Source organism: Phragmites australis, chromosome 19 (genome assembly GCF_958298935.1).
Source record: "Phragmites australis chromosome 19, lpPhrAust1.1, whole genome shotgun sequence".
NCBI lineage: Eukaryota > Viridiplantae > Streptophyta > Magnoliopsida > Poales > Poaceae > Phragmites > Phragmites australis.
The window spans coordinates 23,916,250-23,932,874 of record NC_084939.1 but is presented as its reverse complement, the minus strand read 5'-3'; the positions used below and the strand labels follow the sequence as shown (position 1 = coordinate 23,932,874).

Sequence of the window (16,625 nt, the reverse complement as noted above, 5' to 3'; positions counted from 1 at the left end):
AGGTTAATTACCTTCACAATGATTACAATGTTGGGTCGATGATGTTGGTTGGTCGAGTGGTGAGTATGAGACGAGATGTGACCGGTGTTAGGGGTGTCATCTGTCCTCAAGGAAAGTCCGGGGGTAGTTCGGGAAGGGAACCCGGACACCGTAGGCCGCTTGCATCGTTTAAGGCCGATCGTCGGGTAGTTAGCTTTAGCACTTACCTTACTCACCACATGACGATCTAATGGTAAGGCGAGCCGAATACCTTCGCAGTTGTGGCTTTGTGGGGGTCTGAACAACGACGGTGTGAGCGGGCGGGCTTGTAAGCGGTACTAGTTTGCTCCGGGAGTAGTTCTGGTACCGCCACGTCAAGCGTTGCATGTCACACACGGTTGAGGCTGGTTGGGAAAGGTTGTCACGGGTACCCCCTTGTGTGCACTTTAGCGGGTGGCACAAGCCGTATGGTCCTCGTGTCGTGTGGGTCCAGGAGTATCCCCCCTGCAGGGTGTATAAACAGTTCAAACTGCCACGCTCTCGGTCATGAGCATGCTATTGTTTCATTTACACCCGGTCGTAGAGTTCTCGTGGTTGGTTCGGTTGTATGGTTCGGATATGTGGTTGTGGTTCGAATATGTGGGAGGTGGTCGAGATGGTACTTGTTATACATTGATACTAATGTAGTTTCAGTTTCATATGATCAGTTGGTAGTTGCAGGGTAATTTCATATATATTGGTTAAGTTGGTTGCTCACACATATGTCTAGGTTGCTTACCGCATATGTTTTACTTAACCTTGTGGCCTACTCTTGCTAACAGCTCAATGCATAATCCTTGAAGTCGGGATATTATATACCCATATTTTGTAAGACTTGCGAGTACCTTCGTACTCAGGGTGCTTGTCGGAGGGTTAACTCCTGTCGCAAGGATCCTGAGGGACCCCTTTTTAGAGATTCGGTCGGGGGGATGATCCTGAATATGTTTGTCGGAGAAATAAATGGGTATAAATGCGATGGCTGGCGGGGTGGAATGATCTAGTGCGGAACGAAGTAAATGCACTGGGGTTTAGACAGGTTCGGGCCGCACGGAGGCGTAACACCCTACTCCTGTATGGATACTATGAATGCCCTGAGAATGTCCTTCAAGGATGTTGCTGGTTACAAGAATGTTTGTCTATTCTAGAGCCTGGGGCTCCTTGTTCTTCGGTCTGTGTGTATCTGTTGGCTTTGGGTACTCTTGGGCTTCTCTATCTTCTCTATTTCCTTAACTGCTTCAGCTTTTCCTGAGCCAGAACCACCTGTCTTTGTCCGTGCTGCCGGCTGCCTTAAATATCCGCCGGTAGTAGCGTGCCCCGAATGGGAGGGCACGGGTTCCAAGGCACCATAAATGGAAAGGGCGTCATCATAGCCTCTGTGCGAAGTGACCGGGGGTGGAAAATGCGCCCCGCGCCCGGTCATCCGTCACCATAAATGCACTGGCAACGGACGTCGTGGAGAGGGCCCACCGGGCAGCCGCAGAGCGGCCCGGCGTGCCCACCCTGTCTTGTTCTCCTGCCATAGCAGCGCGGCAGACGAAATGCCTCGGCCCTCACGACGTTATCCCGAGACGTGCCGGATGGCACGGGATGGGACCCGTGCATTTAATGTCCCCACGCCCTTCTGCCAGAATGTGGCAGGAACTGACACCGAGCGTGGCGGGAGCAGTTGGAGGTGACAGACCACGCGCGCTCTTAAATGCGGCCTCGGGCCTTTAACTGGTGACACCTCATCAGTGGCCCCTGTGGGGGCCACTGACGGAGGGGCTTCCTGGGTCATCGGGGAACCGAGTGCTCGGGGGTCATTGTTCACCTCCCCGAGCACTCTCTCCTGAGAACGCCCTTCCTCGGTCCTCGGGGAACCGAGTGCTCGGGGGCTACTGCTCACCTCCCCGAGCACTCTCTCCCAGGCATGCTTGTACGGATCCTCGGGGGACTGAGTGCTCGGGGGCCGCTGCACGCAGCCCCGAGCACTCTCTCCCGGAACTTCCTTCAGTGGGTCCTCGGGATACTTGGGTGCCCGGGGGGCCACCGCTCGTGGCCCCGGGCACACTTCTCCCGGTACTTAGCTTTCCTGGTCGTCAGGGGACTCGAGTGCTCGGGGGTCACCGTATACCTCCCCGAGCACTTTCTTCCCGACACTTAGACTTCGCAGATCATCGGGGAACCTGGGTACTCGGGGACCACTGACTGTGGCCCCGAGCGCCCTCTCCCGGGACTTAATCTTTTTTACCTTGCGGAGGTGACCCCGCGGGATGGCGCCACGTGGCGGATTGCTGGCCTGGCCTCGGGATTCAGGGACCCCCGGTTCCTGATTCACCAACAGTGTTGCCCTTAAGTTGATGCAGGTTCACAGTTTGGCGAGGAGGGGGCGGTGTTTGGCTACTTTGTGCCTGCCGATCAGGGTGGCTGGCAGGAGTAGCACACTCTACTTCGAACTCAGTGTTCTGGTATGGAGCCTAAGGGCATGTGGCTCCATATCATTTTGTTGTATAGCTTTTAGTCTTCCGCTGCTTAGTCCTTTTGTTGGTTAGGAGTTGAGCAGATTTTAGTCTCCTACTAGCTCTCTTTTGCTGTAAATTATGATAACTTGTTGCATGCTTAAGAACTTGTAATATAATGTTAATTACCCGCTCTTTCTTAAGATTTGTTGTGATGTACATGTTGGGAAGGTATGCGTTCTGATCTTGGGCACAAAACACGTGTCGGGACTACCGGGATGATATTATGGTTAATCATCAAGGTTGTGATTATGAATAATGATCCTCCTGATGATTAATTAGAATATTGTTTGGATGGTTCCTCACATTTTCTCTATGACATGTGACATGTATGGTGCTGCTCAGTGAGTGAAGATGTTGAAGACTATGAAGTCAAGGATGTGACGTTCTAGATGCGTGTCTCTCGGTCAGCTACTTACAGTGTTGTTGGGCACCAGTGCTTCTGTTCCACTGCATATATCTACATAGAAGATATTATGTCAATTTCTGTAAGAGTTAAACGTTTATTCCTCAAAAGCATTATTTTTGTTACTTCACATGTGATGTCCTTATGTGTGTTAAACATCCTGGGCACATATAAGTAGCATCTAGTTTTGTCCGTTAAAACCGAGTGTGACACCCTCGGCCCACGACACGACCCGTTGGCCACCGTGCTGTACCGGGCTGGGCCATCTTGGGAATATTTGTGGCCCGGCGGCACAGCTGGCCCGGTGGGCACGACAGGCATGGCGGGTACGGTGCCACAGGCGGCCCGACGGTGCACGGCCGACCCGACGACACAACTAGCCTGAAAAAATAAAAAAATAGCTACATAATTATATATATATAGAAAATAGATAAAATAGCTACAAAATAAAAAATATATAGAAAATAGAAAATAGTCTGGGCTAGACCGTGCCCGTCCATGCTCGTTCGTGTCGTGTCCGTGCTTGCCCGACTCAGCCTGGTCGTGCCGTGTGCTTAGCCTAGGCACGGCTTGTGGCCTTGTGTAGTGTCGGCCTAGCCTGTCTCAGCTCAGGTCATGCCGTGCCTGGGTCTTGCATATAGTGTCATGCCTCAGGCTAACCCAGTAGACATGGGCCATTTAGGCATATTTATCCCTACATCATGTCATATCTTGATTATTCTTCGGATCACGTAGTATAATATAGATGTGAACAAATCTAATCCTAAGAACTAAGCAAATTTAGATGTGTCTTAAGTCTTAAGATCTAGTCAACTATGGGTTTCTCCTACCGTGGATCTTTGATAGGTGTTGGTTTTCTACTCGACTAGTCTTTAAAGGTTCTACAACTTCGGAGATCTGAAGACGCGGTTTGCATTTGTGGACTATAATTGTCTCAGTGCTTTGGGATTCTAGTTCTGATGTCCGGGACGTACCCCTTTCCTCTCATTATATAGTTGGGGGAACACAGGGTACTTTGTATGAGTCATACTCGGATTGTTAGGCTTCAATAGATCTAGAAATACTTCTCGAATAGGGGATATCTTATATATCCAGGACGAGTAGTTTCTAAGTATATCCTTGTCATATCTTACTCCGTAACGGCCACGACTAGCCTCGTATCAAATAAGATATATTCGATCCTCATATACCTCTTATAAATATACGAAATATATAATATTAATTATAGATTCCATGGCATAATATATGTGTATACTCTTAACTTGGTCAGATGATGAATATTTGAGCACAAACTTGCTAAGTATCTAACCTCACCCCAACATAGTGTGCTCTCGTCCCCACCCTTCCTATGTTGGGTCTGGCTGCTCCCTCTCTTTGGCTGTTGGCTTAAGTACACGACTACACATGGAGCCACGACATCGATACCTACAATGCTTGGAGCGAACAGAAGCAACATCGATACCCACAATGCTTGGAGCGAACAGAAGCAACTAATAATTTTTTTTGTCTCATTTCTATATTTCACACACATATCTTCCATCGAAACTTAACCAGGTTATAGAACCTAACATCACAGTCTACAAATAAAAAATATCAATTTTGAAACATGTAAATAATCTTATCAATCCAAACATGTAGCCTTAGCTAAACAAAAACAAACACATAGTATTTCATGCAAAGCTAAATTCTGAAAAAACACTATAGATTTTCTAATTTACATAATAATAAATTAAAAATCCAGTAGCAGTCTCATCTATAATTTTTAGACAAAACTGCATTGAATGCTTGCAACCCCTTGAACACGTTCATGATCCCATAGGTATACCTAGCAAAGGACATTACTGTACATAGTTACGTATATAAATTCATGTATTTTTACAAAAATAATTATAATTTGATAAAATAGTTAAAATATTAGCGTGACAAAATAATTTGGCTTATAACTCAAATCATTTCAACTCACTTCATACAACTACCGCTTTCCCATTTCATGCAATTGATGCCATATCATATCACCAAAATAATTCATGACTCATCCTTACGAATGAAAAAGGAAATTTACGCCTACAAACACTAATAGCTTTATCCATTTGAGTAATTGTCATAGAGAAAACGTTGTGGTCACGACAGTAAACAAACAACACAAATCTAGCAAGCAGCTTAGCAGGCTTGCAGTTAAGGTGGGACCAGCGCCAAATTAGCAACATGAAGTGACTAAAGTTATCTAAAGTTGGATAGTTTTAGGTTATTTTTTAAGACTTTATTTGGCATAGCTCTAGCTCCACACCAGATCTTATATTTGTAGGCTAACGTAAAGTGATTTAAGTCTTTATTTTTAGATTAAGATAGAAATAAAATTGCCACTACCACGTGCAAATTGTAGCTTAAAAAGATTTATCTGTATGTCATGTGATGTAGATCTTCTGCTCCGGGTCCTGTTTTCTCAGCTGTTAAGTGCTGCGCCATTGTTGTATTGTTATTGAACCCTGAAATTTTCAGCACGTTAATTCTGAAACGATGACCTGAAGAATGTCATTTTCTGCTATTACTGCAAATCCTATATTGTTGTTTGCAGTTTTGCTTACTGTCTTCCGGTAAGACAATATTTTGGAGTGCATGGCGATTCCATCTTATGAAGAAGCACAGCTGAGCATGCATCTTTGGGTCACTGGACATTAAGAATTGATTGCTAGGAGACGTACGTTCATGCATCTACAGCTAGATCTACCAAATATAAACTCTATGCAAATTGAAAAGTTGTAACGCGTGAGTAACACGACAATTTGGAAAATCAAACAACCAAGAGATGACATGATGTAGCATTTTGGAAAATCAAACAACCAAGAGTGAAACCCACAGCTGAGCAGATCTGACATGATGTCAGAGCCCTCAAGGGTTTACTAAAAATCAATGAGCATCTTATATCATATTCAGTAGCTATCTTAAATTTTCATTCTAAAAATACTATTAAGCATTCTCTATCACTATTACAGTATTTTTTTTTCATCTCCAGCACAGCTACCCTATTTCTTACCTTCTACTATTCTTTTCCTCCCTCCGGACCCACTGTCACCCTTCTGTCTACAGTGTGCTACAACACTGCTACAGTGTCCCGACTTCGTTTTCTTTCCTCCGGACTCACTGCCAGCCTCTGTGAACCGTGTGCTATAGTGTTGATACGGGCTCTACTGGAGATAATTTATAGTGCTACAGTACAGTAACTCCGCAAATTTACACCTCCATATTCTCTCTGTAATACTGTAGCAGCACTGTAGCACTAGATACGGGCTCTGCTGGAGATAATTTTTAGTGTTACAGTACACCACAAAGTACTGTAGCACCGAATCTGCAAATTTGAAGGCTCTGTTGGAGTTGACCTTAATTTTGAATCGAAATTATGGAAGTATGTACAAAAGTTATTCATTTGCCCTTTACATTCACAACATGCATATGAGTATTTCAACACGACTCATATTTCTCTATCATTTTTTTCCTCTGTACAAATCCTCTCCAAGTAAGAAGAATGGCACCATACATGATTATAACATGATCATAAATTCATAATAAGAGGCATGCATAAAGGATCAATGGTACCACAAACATATATGATCAAAACTACCTTCAAGTATACCTGTTGGGGTAACGACGTGTATGAATCAAGTAAATTCTATGCATTGCCATATAAGTATATATAGCCTCCAGCCCCATTGTTGGGATTTAGAATTCAAAGTGCCCAAGAAAATCAAAGTGTACACATGGCTTCTCTTCAAAGATAGAATTAACACACGCAATATTCTTAAAAGGAAAAAGTAGCAAATTCAAGGCAAAGAGTACAATTGTGTTCTCAATAATCTTAACTTTGATGAGATTGCATTCCATCTATTCTTAACATCTTCTCTTGGTATTACTTGGAACCAGTCAACAAAATTCTTTGCTATGATGGAAGAGGTGGCACAAGCTTTTCACCATCAGTTCTTCATGGAAGTCTTCTCTATTGCGGCGTGGGAAATCTAGAAGCAAAGAAATGCAAAAAAAATTCAACAAGTCAACCCGACCTTCCACAAATGGCAAAGTAATTTCCTCTACTTTGCGCGCTTGCAGTTGCACAGAATAAAAAACTCCTTACACTCCTCTCTGTCACAGTAGGTTAATGGCTTTGTATAGTTTTTTTCCTTACCTTGCGTCTCACTGAGACTCGCCTATCATTAGGCTTTGTACAATCGTGTTGTAGCTGCTTTTAGTTCTTAATAAAGTGTCGTACAGTAGAGGATCCTCTACTGGAGTTCTTAAAAAAACTACCTTCAATCAATTTTTATGTACATTTGGCCTCATGTGCAAACTGGGATTTGTGTATCATCAGAAGTATCTAGAAGCTAAAAATGTTCAGGAGAGAAACCTTCCTTTGAATCAATCTCTTGAATAAAAACTCAACACCAACTTCAAGATTTCCCATGCTGCGCTAAATGCTTGCAACTGTTGCTCCTCACACACAACCTTTCTTTTCTGGAACCTCTTGGAGACAAGAGACCACTTTGCTTGCACCGGGACCGCCAATTTGCTTTGGCAAGAGCCACAATGTGGATTAAAGTAGTCAGATAGCCATCTCTCTGGCTAACCTGCAACATTCAGCTGTAGCTTTGTTGGTTGTCTTCTTCAAAGGCTTCTCGCCTTCTTCGCGAGACGGACAAAAGACTCAATTTTGAGCTGAACAGCTACATCATCTCTCCTCTTGAGAACCAGTAGTAGCTCCTGGATACTTGTCTTAAGCTCTGCCAAGCTCTCTTGCATGGCGTTGCTGAGATCGATTAGAACAAGAGACCTATCAAGTCCTTCCTCGACCATATTCTTTTGCCAAATTAAGGAGAGGCCGACTTGGTTGCTGGGCAAGCACAACATCTCCTCTACATAGCTGTAGATGTCTCCAAGCCTCCTCAAACCATTGCACATAGTGTCAATGGTTGTGGAAGGTAAAGAGATGCGTGCTTTTAGGGTCTGCAGCTCTTGCTCCACATTGGATTCGTGGAGTGAGTCAGAGAAGGCAAACTTGTGGACCTCGAATGGCAAGCCATGCTCGCAATGGATGGTGTGATTATATACTTCTATATGAAATGGGAGAGAAAAGGAGCTCTCTGCTTTGGTCGTGCTCAACCTTTGTTGTGCACTCTATTTATAGTTAAGAAGTAGAATGGAATTGGTAAGAAACCATCTTCCATCTATTCTCAATAATGGAGCAACTTCCATATTGTGGCGTAATCATCAGTTTGTTCTGTGCAACAAACATCAATAAGTGACCTTAACAGCATGTGGTGTCTAAGCAATATGCACGAGTAGGGTAATTCGAAATCCAGGTTGGCAAGCCACAAATAGAAGAAAATGAAATCTGACATGTGTAACATAGGTACGGTTGAGTGACCAGCTGACTTCACCTTCAAACAATATGTTAATCTGATCCTCAACTTCTGATAGTTGCACCTGCACCTCAATCCTTATGAAGCATTGCTGGCATGCTGTTGTTATATTCAGCACCAAATGACACCTATACATTACATTTGTTAACAAATTAGTAATCTCAAATCAGATTGATGGATAAATTATTTATCTCAAATCAGACTGGTGCCTTGAATATTGATGGCAAAGCATTTTCATGAGTGCTTAACTGAGATACAGATAGGCAAATCTCAAGCAAATGAAATGGAATGTAAACTATGTAACTGACATGTTAGTTGAAAGACTAATTGACCTCAGCTACCAACAACCTGTCAATTTGGTTTCAACATCTTACAATTGGATCTGCTCTCATTCATCACGCAACATTGTTGGCCTGTCCTGCTATTTGCAACACAAACCACCACACATGCATTACAACTCTTAACAATTAACAATTGCTTCACCTTTTTTTAATGCAAGGATTCAGCTGATGGAAACATTTTTAATCTCAAATAAATTATGCCATACATGAATTGCAGATACTAGTGATAAATGCCATTTTGTTAAAAAGTAGAAAAAGTTCATGAGTTCTGAGATCTTAACATGGGGCGTAAAGGTCATGAGTCAATAAAAGGACAAATTCAATTCGGCAATGCGACATCTCTCTTATGAGACTTTAAGAAACTTGATTTGAACCACAATCATTAGAGTTAGAAGCTTGAGCATCATCATCTGTAAAAAGGAGGACCTGCGACCATGACAAGAGATACCCTAATCCCAGACCATGAACTACCTGTGCTGTGCAACGCAGGGATCCAATTCCACTCCTTGCTCCCAAAGCCTCCATATCTGATTTGCGAGTCCAATTCAATCAAATGCCGCTCCTCACAATAAACTTCTCCCCTTCTGAAATCTACTTGGGTTCAGCAAGAAGCTCTCCACGCTTTGTAGGGCGACAACAGTTATCTCCTTGCGCCTCAAATCCTGTTGGCCAAAGCCACCTGCGCCCCATCGGTGACCATGCCCATCTCAAAGAAGCCTCCTTGCATGGCACATTGGCTTACTCCACGCAGATCCAGCAACTCAGGAGATCGCAAGCTCTAAATTCTAGTCAACCACGAACTTCCTCTATCGTTTGAGCCCTCGGCCGGAGCATGTGGGCACCTCTGAGATGGAAATATACGGGGCGGCTGAAGCCACCAGCGGAGGGAAATGGCTCACCGGCGGCGAGACCTATGCGAGGAATACAGATGGGGTGCAGGGTCGAAGATGGACAAAGTAAGACAACATGCTGGCAACTAAGTAATGTTCATATTAATTTTAGGCTTGTTTGGATCCTGTCATTTGGGCTGAATTGGAATTTCATTCTTGGGCCGGCCTATTTGGCTGCACCATGGCATTGAAATGTGACATTCCAGCCCTTTTCAAAGCTCAAATGGAGGCCCGCATCAAATTCCTGGGGTACAAAAAGGAAACATCGATTCCACTGCTCCCGATCGATCTCTCTTCTCCTGACTCCCCACTCGTCTCTCCCGACACCACCGAGTGCTCCCCGCCGTCGTCGCCACCGAGTGCTCCCTATCGACGTAGCCATCGAGCGCTCGCCTCCGCTACCAGGTGCCCCTATGCCACCACAGGTACCTCCTCCTCCTCCCTCTCCTCTCTAAACTTGCAGCAATGAAACCCTAGATCGTAGCTTCCCCCCCTCTCTCTTGCCCATAACCCACGCTAGGAGATGAGCGCGACCACGGGATACATGGCGTGAGCTGGCAACTCGGCGATGGTTTTTTCTTCAAATTTTTCCCTCGAGGACAGAACCGTTCCCTTCCCTTGTCGCTTCCTTGCACCGGTCTTTGCGGTGGGGCCACAGAATAGTTCAGCTAAGCTCGTATAAAGAGTCAGAATCATCCACTATCATCTAGTCAAAAACTAGCAAATTCTCAAAGCAACAACGATTTCTTGTTTAGTTTTTTTCATTTTTTGAGGGGTTTGATACTTACCGATGAGGAGCTAGGAGCATGATCATGAGTTCATAATTTCATACCATTTAAGCTAATGACAGAGGACATACACACGAATCTGAGTGGTCGAGGATGATATAATGTTATTCGATTTGCATGAGCACTTGTGGTCTCTGACAAGTGACCTTCTTGTATTTATTTCAAGGCTCGTGGTTTGTAGCAATGACCCCTAGTCATGATCCGAACTTAGCTTTGGATTATGTTTTGCTACTTTGTTTTCTATCATTAGTTGGTAATTGGGGATTGATGTCTCAATCTGATCAAATGAATACTACTTGAGATTTGAGGAATTAGAAGGGTTGACTTGCTTGATTGTATATTCTATAATTCCCTTGCAAGTTGATAGACATCGTATACTATTTCTAGAGACAAGATAGGACTTGGTTCTGATCTAGTTATCCCTTTTTGTGAATGCAAGCATTGCCTTTTTTTTCATTCATTGTATCTTGAATCATATACGATGCACTTATTGTATAGTTGTGTAATAGTTGACACTGAAGCATTTCTCTTGCATACACATTCTAGATGTTTGATGTAGACTTGGTTTCCAACACAAGTGAGGAGGAGATAAGGAGGAAGAGAATGAAGAAAAGAAAGAGGCTACCTGCTGCTTTTGTTATTGTGTTTATGACAACGATTGCACATTGGTATCGTAGGAAAAGGCCTAGACATATTGTTGATGCTGATGAAGTGGTAGAGAGAGATGTTAGAAGAAGAAAACAAATGCTAAGAAATCTGTACTAGGGTTCAAATGTTTATTGCTATGATAGTTTGCGTCTAACTAAGAGGTCATTTTCTGACCTATGTGCCATATCACGTGAGAGGTGTGGTCTGCATGATACCCTAAATGTGTCGGTAGAAGAAAAGGTAGCAATTTTTTTGCTTATAGTCGGCCATGGCACGAAGATGAGGTTAATTCGTAGCACGTATGGGTGGTCACTCGAGCCAATCAGTCGGCATTTCAATGAAGTGTTGAGAGGTGTTCGGTCATTATGCCATGAATTTATTAAGTTTCCCGACCCATTAGCTGTACAACCTGAGGATTTCAAATGGAAGTGGTTTGAAGATTGTCTTGGTGCACTAGATGGTATACACATTGATGTTTTTGTGCCATTGGCTGACCAAGGGAGGTATAGAAATAGAAAGAAGCAGATTACCACCAATGTTTTGGGGGGGGTTTGTGATCGACAGATGAAGTTTGTTTATGTCTTAGCTGGGTGGAAAGGATCAGCCTCAGATTCGCGTGTGTTACGTGATGCAATGTCCCGGGAGGATACATTTGTTGTACCAAATGGTAATTACACATATCATAACACTAAATTAGAGTTGCTATCATGATCTAAATTGTAACTTGATGATGTTTGTTGCTCAAACAATAGGAAAATACTATCTAGTAGATGTTGGATACACCAATAGTCCGGATTTCCTTGCTCCATATCTATCCACATGTTATCACTTGAATGAGTGGGCTACTCAAGGGAATAACCCATCTATCGCAAGAGAGTTGTTCAACTTGCACCATTCCTCAGCTAGAAATGTGATAGAAAGAACATTTGGGCTTTTGAAGATGAGGTGGGCTATATTGAGGAGCAACTCATATTTTGACTTAAAAATCAGGTATGCCATAGTTAGTAGCCTAGCCAAAAATTCAATTGTGAGTTTTTTTAAGCACGTATTAACTCACTCGTACTAACTTCGTGCAGATTAGGATCATTAATGCTTGATGCATATTACACAACTTTCTAATTTATAGGCAAACGGACATAGATGATTTACTTATACGTCAAGTTGATATGGTGATATCCGTTGAATCTGCTGAAGTTCAAAGAGAGATAAGTATGATTACACATGTTCAATCATCGAATGAATGGAGCAATTTTAGGGACACCAAGGCTAACCAAATGTTTGTTGATTACCAAGCAAGACGAGGCCAACATGTTTAGTTCAAATGTATGCTAAAGAATCTGTTTTGCATACTTTCTTATCTTTGCATGATGTTGCTTTTTACTTGTTTGACATGCTTACTAACAACCTTTTATTTCTTTTTTGTTACAGGATATGGAGAAGGCTAAGAAATTGGACAGGGGTTACGTTTCTTAGAATGACGAGAAGGATGGAGCATTGCTTAACACTTTTGTGAAGTACTACAACAAGGGTGATAGAGTTCAGAATGGGTGGAAGTCTCATGTGTACACCGCTGCCATAAAAAATGTCCGTGAGAAATGTGGTGTGGATATCACAAAGGATAACATCGTTTCAAGGAGCAAGACATTTGATAAGCACTACTTTGTCATAAGTGGGATGTTAGGATCTAGTGGATTCGGTTGGGACTGGAACAAGAACAAGCTTTTAGTTGACAACGATAGAGTTTGGGAAGACTATGTTGAGGTAAATTTCGGAAAATCTCTACTTGTTAATCTACAATTTTAATATCTAAAATTCACTTTTGTTGTTATGTTTTCTTTTCTTCAGTAATTGCCGATATGTTCAAACTTACACTTGTTTTAAAGAGTTTGCAAGAATATCAAAAGTTAGTCATTTTGACATGATAAGCTGCTCCTGCAATGACATATAATGAACTTCTTTGCCAACTGAAAAGAATATGATCGGTATATTTCCAACTTAATTACTTGGTGGGATATGATTTGAAATTAAAGATGGAGGATTAGCCAATGCCCCTGCAGCTACTCGATCCCATAAAGGAAACCGTTGCTGCTCCTACAGGCATTGCCACTATAGCTTTGATCTCTTTGAGCAGTGTACTTAATTGCATGTTAAAATTGTTCTGAAAAAGATACTTCTCATCTGACCACTTGCTATTTGCATGCTGCCACCTTACTTGTTCTTCCACTGCACTGATAATAGAATTTAACAAGATAAGAAACCCTTCTATTTTTGTCTCTCAGCTTACCCTTCTGTCTTAAGAAATATTTGTTGCTGTAATAACTTTGGACTTTCACCTCTTGCAGAAAAACAAGGAGGCCAATGGCTACATGCATAAGGTTGTAATTTTTTGAGATTTAATAAGTCTGGTGTATTGCAAAGATCATGCTAATGGGGAGGTAGCAAGGACAGCCGCTGAAAATTCAAAAGAAATGTCTAAGGAAGATGGTACCGCTAAAGAGCGTGGTTCAACATCAACTTCAATAGGTTTAAAAAGGCAGCGGTTTGCAGATTCTTTCATTTCAATGATGTCTGAAAAATTGGATAAGTTTGTTGAAGCACTTAAAGATGATATGACAAAGGGTCCTTCATTAAAAGAAGTTCTTGTCGCACTACAAGAGGTAGAAGGATTGGATGAAGATACCGAGTTAGACTTGTTTGATATTCTTGCTTCTAATGCACATAAGTTTGAATCTTTCTTGGCACTTCCAATGGAGAAGAGGAAAAGGTGGCTTTTGAAGCAACTTAAGAAATGATGGCTTTGAGAACTCTGCTACATTTGTGATATGTAGGTCTTTGAATCAGATTATGACTGTTGTTGTGGTTGTTTTTTAACTAGAGTGTGAACTGTTATTTGTCATTTGAATTGCCAACAAATCGTGAACTGTTTTTGAACTCCTCTATATTTGTGAACTGTTATTGTGAACTCCGCTATATTTATGAACTATTATTGTGAACTCCGCTACATTTGTTTTTGAATCAGATTGTGATTTTCGTATAATTAGATTGTGATTGTTATTTTGGTACAATCAGATCACACTTTGCATATTTTGATCTTTTTTATGCAGCTCTGGGAGCTGGGAGCACTATATATGTTGTATTGGACAAAAGGTAGTTTAATTACATGTTTAGATATCCAAACAATATTCTGAATTTAATTCCAAGAAATATATTCCATGTACATCCAAACAAGAAATTTGGATTTGAATCAGATTCTAGCCAATTCAATTCCTATTTGGAATCTAAATTGGAATCTAATTACAGGAATCAAATTCAATTCATGAAATCCAAACAGGCCATTAGTGAAATTTGAAAACAAGTTGAGCATTTGGTCTAGTGGTATGATTCTCACTTAGGGTGCAAGAGGTCCCGAGTTCAATTCTTGGAATGCCCCCAATTTTATTTTGGCTTTCCCTTTCTAAATGCACCATGTTCTTTATTCCTGAGAGATTATGTGTACTTTTCTTTTTGCAGCTAAGTTTTTTTTATCGGTATAGATATTTTGAGTTCTGAGATTTTGTGTTCTACAAATGTAGTTCAAATCATGGTGCATTCTAGAATTTATATTTCCAACTACCGTTCAAATGGTTGCGGAAGTTCTAAAAGAAATTGAGTACACATGCCCAAAATTTGTATAGCATGCGTGCTACAATGTTTCGAACATGATTAGAGATAAAAATATACGGATTCTAAAATCAAAAGGTGAACAATTTTTTAAAACAATATACATGAAAGTTATATATAAGTTTCACTTCGGTGGATCTTGAGCAAATTTCAGGAACTATGAAGATCCTGACCAAACTATCAAAGAAAACAGTTACCACATAAACCAAATAAAGCTGGCATGCCAAACCTTCAAAATGTTAGCCAACAAATTGTATGTTGGCTCCACTGACTGGGATAGGGATCCATTAGAAGCCTATTTTTATGATAGATTTCTTTTGTTGTTGTAGGACACCTCATCATTCATTAGAAATATACACCTTAAATATACATTTTTTGTATAGGGCGTGTAAGAATCACAGGAAAACAACGCACTAGATAGTTCCATCTTATTATTTATTTTAATACAGATGACAATAACCTTGTGCAACATATTTTGGTACAAATCAAATTCTAATGTTGCTGCTGAAAATCCGTGTGAACTTTGGCACGGTTGGAGCACTATGCGAATCACGCCACTTCAACTTAAAATCCACCGACCCAATTGGAACCTTACTATTTTTTGTGCATATGTTTAATCAAGCTGTTTAACGAAGGTTCTTCCAGATTTGAAGGTAAAACTGAATTTTGGAAAAGTGAAAAGCAATCACCATTCGCCATTATGAGTGGAACCGTAGATAGCTTCTTTCTTGATCATCTTGGAGTGCGTTTAATTGGAGGACAATGTTAGATAGTATATGATCATTTATGTTTTGTTATATGAGCCGTCTAATTTTTTATTTAGTAGTATAGATAGGATGATTTTTTTTGGACGGATAGAACTTGTATAGGGTTAGTTAAAATTTTGTAGGGCTCACTTGTCACATATTTATTTATTTTATCAAAGTATAATCATGTGTGATTTTGTTTTGTTGATGTAATTGCAATTAATATAATGATAAAATTGAATCGTAAATCCGATAAATGATTTAGGAGATAATATCATTTAAATTGTGATAAAAAAATGCATTTATTCTATCCAACCAGAATATATCATATCAGCATGATCCATTCAAAACATGAATAACTTTATCTGACCAATTTCATAGGATAGATTCATCCGACATCTAAGTAGAATATTATCTTTAGATAGTCACCCCATCTAACTTGTCCTCTAATTAAACACATCAAAAAACTAGACGGTCATCTCTCATCTAGAGATATCTCTCCAACTAAACATATTGTTTTTCAAAATAAAAAAAAAAGAAAAGAAAAAGGAATGCACACACCTAGTACTATCTAAATGGACCTGTCAGGTCGGCCTGACATGGGCCCAACTAGACACATCCCAACAGGCCCAGTAGGCATGGCTCTAAATGGGCCAGCTTCACACCTGAGCATGAGTAACTCAAGAGGTGTGTGGAATTTGTACAGAGAAAAGGCTGTTTTTTCGTCTGAAAATAAAGAGATTAAAAAGTTGCTCTTGCTCTCAATTCATGTGAATCCACACGGTAATTTAGATCATATTTGTTTTTATTTTGATTATTCTAAAAATAAAAGCAAAAATAAACAGACATAACCTACAAATTGATTCTCACAAATCCACACTGTACTATAAAATCCTATAATCATAATCTAATAACAAAACTTCTCCATATAATTTAAATTAAGAAAATCTAAAGCAAAAACAAACCTAACCTAAGTCCCTATACTCATGAAGCCTCAGCCCTAGGAATGCATTTTTACGGACCCATATGTCAGTGAGAAGCAAGTGGCTTGCTTATCGTCATTGACCGTTAAATCAACTCCTTTCTATGTCACGCCAATGACACCGGGTCCCCCCGCTTACGTGGCGCGAACCTGTCTCGCGCGGAGTGTGGACCGTCAGTTACCAATCGGACGTCCAGAAAGCTCTCAACGCTGCTGTTCCTGACAAGCGGGACCCTGTAG

The 16,625-nt window shown here is 41.3% G+C and overlaps 2 pseudogenes; one reads left to right on the top strand and one right to left on the bottom strand.

The window, feature by feature from the left end:
- Positions 1 to 7,288: 7,288 nt before the first annotated feature.
- Positions 7,289 to 7,991, bottom strand: LOC133900287 (uncharacterized; annotated as a pseudogene).
- Positions 7,992 to 9,520: 1,529 nt separating this feature from the next.
- Positions 9,521 to 13,789, top strand: LOC133900286 (uncharacterized; annotated as a pseudogene).
- Positions 13,790 to 16,625: the final 2,836 nt, after the last annotated feature.